Source organism: Cyprinus carpio, chromosome A1 (assembly GCF_018340385.1).
Source record: "Cyprinus carpio isolate SPL01 chromosome A1, ASM1834038v1, whole genome shotgun sequence".
Classification (NCBI taxonomy): domain Eukaryota; kingdom Metazoa; phylum Chordata; class Actinopteri; order Cypriniformes; family Cyprinidae; genus Cyprinus; species Cyprinus carpio.
In genome coordinates this window covers 20656299-20660866 of record NC_056572.1, presented here as the reverse complement: position 1 = coordinate 20660866, position 4568 = coordinate 20656299, and positions in this window count along the sequence as shown.

Sequence of the window (4568 nt, the reverse complement as noted above, 5' to 3'; positions counted from 1 at the left end):
ATGAAAGTTCAATAAGCGCGTGTGGGCGGGGCCTGTGCAGAGACGCGCGCTACTATTGGCCAAGTGAGACGCGCGGTATCAGGTGCACCGACCGCACTCAGCAGCTGTTCAGCGGAGAATACACTGTACACAGCTCGATGCTCTCTGTGGATTGTTCACTTCATGGCTGAACACAACACAACTGTTTGGATGTGACATTAAACGTTTACAAATGTTGAGGGTAGCAAATTAGTATACTTTAAAAAAAAAAAAAAAAAAACTTAATGACTTTTTTTTTTTTTTATATTTTTTTAGTTACTAACCAATCCATCCATCCAAATGTGGATTTCTCTATCTCCAATTAATATGCATTAATTAGACATTTGGCACTGCTGCCATCTTTTGGTGATAGAAGTAGACCGCAAAACAACACATGGAAATGATTTCTTGCTTTGAGACAGAAATATGATGGCCCACATGATTTATTTATTTTATCAAGAATGAAAGATTATTTGCCCTTTACTTAGGTTCATTTTTACCAGGGCTTCTGCAATCTCAGCCAACATGCCATGCAGTGCACGCATTTTCCACTCGGTCTCATCTGTGTTGTTGAAATGCAGCTGTGCACGTGTGTGTCCGACAGAAACCACACAGCATCATGGGCCAAACCCTGAGCCCATCTGGAGGGGAGCAGGAAGCATCCAGGGAACCCCACAACTATTAAAAGGCTTCACTGGTAGCTGAGAACAACAACAGTTTTATATGCGGAGCGTTTTAAACGACCACTAACGTATACCACAAGGTATCTCGAAACATTCTGGCACTATTCCTCGCCCAAGGAATGGAGAAAATATGAGGTGTTGGAAATATTGAACAAAATGATGTGCCTTTTTCACTCTGTCATGCAAGCTGCTGTAATGAGTGGGCTTCAGAAGGGAGATCCCAGGGTGTTAACGAGACGCCTGTCCTCCTCCCTACTGGCTTTTATGAAGTAGCGAAGCTTCCTGGTGTTTTTTTTTTTTTTTTTTTTTTTTAATACAGGTGATTCACAATGGTTTCCTTCAGCAGGCTGACATCGTTTTAGTGGTAATTATCAACAGCTGATTACTGCTCATGCTGCATAAGACTGTGGGTGTGTCTCAATCAGCTCTCTAGCTCCCTACCTAGGTAGTGAATCAGTGCACTGTGTACTGTACATGAATTTGGACCCTGACTCACTACACATTGGCTCTGTCTCAAAACCCACACTTGCAATCTTTGACCACTTGTCAAATTACATGATGTGTTTCCTGTACTTGGCTCAAGTGTTCAATATGTAGAACTTTTATTACCCGATGGGACACACTTAAAACATAGCTAGTGTTGTAAAAATGCAAATAAACTATGCTTTATTTACACATTTTGATGTACAATGCTTTGCACTTTAATGAACTTCTTAATGTCTGTTTAGTAGTCCCTGTTTAACAGATGACTGAATTTAATAGCCGTGCTACTAATTAAATGATAAAAAGCAGTTGTGCAACATTTTGTATTTTACTACCAAATTATATGTATTATCTAATTAATTTAACTAATGCTGAAACGTTTTCCTTGAAATCTTAGAGACTGAGAAGAGTGGTGGGATTTTTTTTTTTTATTATTTTTATTTATTTTATGTTTTTTACATTTTTCAGACCTGACACAGTCTTGCACACTTACTTCCTGTCACACAAACATGCTCTCAAGTGGCTAAGAATGCATGCAATCCTAGTTGTAAGTAGTATGTCTGAATTTATAGTATTCATAAAAAAGTAGGCAAAAAGTACCCAGATGACTTATTACTTCCAGCGAGATTCTGAAGTGTGCATCCAGTGGACTTTTCTATCCCATAAGGCCACGTGACAGGATTGGAGAACGACAGTGAAGTGCTGCAACTGACGTCATAGGTCACATGACAGTGATAACATGGTGAATGTAGTACATCCGATTTTCAATCATACTACACACATTCATAGCGCATACTTTTTCTAACAGTCACAAAGTCATTTTCAAACCAAATGTACTTACTAGGCAGTATGCGATTCTGGATGCATTGGGGGCCTCCCAATCCTCTCCTATGGCCTCATGGGATAGAATCTGGGCAGAAGTTATATGTTATCCAGGGACTTTTTACCTACTGTTTTATGAATACTATGAATTCAAACACAATACTCTTCCCTAAGGATTTTTGAATGTATTTTATTTTTTTTATTTTTTTTTGCCCACTATATAGTAGGGAAGTATGCGTATTAAAATACAGCCAGTGACTCCATGCTTGCATGCAAGTATTCTCTGTATGGAAGAAGTAATTCATTTGGCCAGGTTGGTGCTCCTGGTTGTCGAACCACACACCATTATATTTAGGAGGTGAGGTGTCACTCCTAAAAATGTCTGCATCAGTCCATGCACATAAAATAGCCGTCTGTGACGTCTTTGCAGTTTCCTTACAGCTGTGAGTTTCTATGTGTGTGTATGTGTGTTCCTTTAGCAAAATAGTGTGTGTGTGTGTGTGTGTGTGTGTGTGTGTGTGTGTGTGTGTGTGTGTGTGTGTGTGTGTGTGTGTGTGTGTGTGTGTGTGTGTGTGTGTGTGTGTGTGTGTGTGTGTGTGTGTGTGTGTGTGTGTGTGTGTGTGTGTGTGTACACATACCAATGAAAAGCAGTGCTGGTGTGGTCCTCTTTTCTCCTGCAGCCTTATTGAATGGTATTTCCCATACCCCCCTTCTGTTTCAATGCCTTGGCCATTGAGGAGTCCAGCTCGTAAATATGCAGTGTAGGGAGATCCTCGCAATTCATTTAGGCTTAGTAGGAGAGCATGAGGTAGGTTGATTTTGTCATTTCCTTTTTTTTTCCTCAGCATTAGGAAACGACCTGCTAATGTTCCTTAATAACTTTTTTATTGTGTTATTTTGGGAAAGCTGAATGAACACATGTTGATGTCAGTCTACAAATGAGTCACATTTACCAAGAAGCAAACAATCTGTGTAAAATTACCCAAAACTGATCTTCAGTAAATAATGAAAATAAACTGCTTTTCTTCTTAAACTGGTCATAATGGTGAAACTAGTCAACATCTGGCAGGAGAAACTAAGTGAACACTAGGATAAAATCAAAATGGAATAAATGAGGGGAAATAGGATGAGATTTCATCATAGACACTTTGATTTATTTATATTCCGATCAAGTATAAATGGATTCTTGGTAGTGGCACAAGAAAACTTATTTTGTGCTAAATTGAGACGTTTTGTCTGCTCAGAAAGGGTTATTAGGCCTGACAGTGAATGCCGTCTTTGTTTAATAGCTCTGCTGACATCTGCTGGGCATTAAAGCCATTACAGAAGTGTATTTGTTTTTTCCCTGAGGACCAGTTTACTGTCAGGGCAATTAAATGAAGGTGAAATCATCAATGCACTCACTATTGGATGCAATATTAACCATAATATCAAGCTTTCCTTTAACCAAGTCATCTTAGATCATAGAGTCTGCAGATCACTGACAGAGTAAAGCCTGGACTTCATTTAGAACTAGACTTTATTTGAAAACATTGCTGTCAGAAACACAACAAAGTATTTAAAACCACTGGAAAGATCTCCATTTTGATTATGTGGAACTATATCTCCTTTGTACAAACTTCCAGTCTAGTTTTGCCAAATCAACTTTCATTTTATTAATGTTGCAAAACAACAGATTATGGATGTCATGTTTTGTTTTGTTACAATAAGAGATTGAAAAGCATTTGGAAATGAGTGATTACATTCCATTTAACTAAAATACAACACAAAAATTACTTTATTCCATTATTTAAATCAGTTACCATGGCACCATGATAAACACCTTACGCCTGTTATATTTTTCATAAGCCATGTTCATGTGCAGCTGTACAGACAATCATGAATAACTGTCTAAAGGCTTAAAGCCAAAGAGCAAACCAAAGTCAACTGTGGAAAGGAAAAAGATGTTTAGGTAGTGGAAGAAAAAAAAACGTGAATGGAAGCAGATTTAGCTGGAGGAGCTTGTCCTTTTCTGTCATTACTGTGAATGCACATATGCTATGTATTATCTAGTTTTGAGTAACACAATCATCTGTTCACTGAATAAAATAAAATGATTTCATTTTCAATATGCTAGTGTTCAAGAGAAAGTACAAACTGTAAGCTTAAATTATTAAATCGCAAAAAGGTTTTTTTGTTCATTAAATCTGTTCTAGACCACAGTGATGCAAACAGATAAAAATATAAAAACTTTACACTGTATGCACTGACTGTCACATAACAGAAGAGGATGATACAATGGTGAAGCTAATAACACAGTCCTTAGTGATAAGCAGATAGATAGCTGAGATTCAAGCAGATGAGTGGGTACTTCAGTGAATGATGAGGAACTTAACTGAATCGTAAAGAGTCCTAGGTACAGGTGGGCTTGGCTGAAGAACAGACTGAAGACTGGGGTGAAGAGAAGTTGTACACAGGTGAGTATTCAAGGTGTGTAGAAGGGTAAATCCTTCAGTATGCTGTAGCATAAATCGACAGTTCTTAGGTAAAGAAGATCTAGTAGTAGTCCTAGCATAGACAATA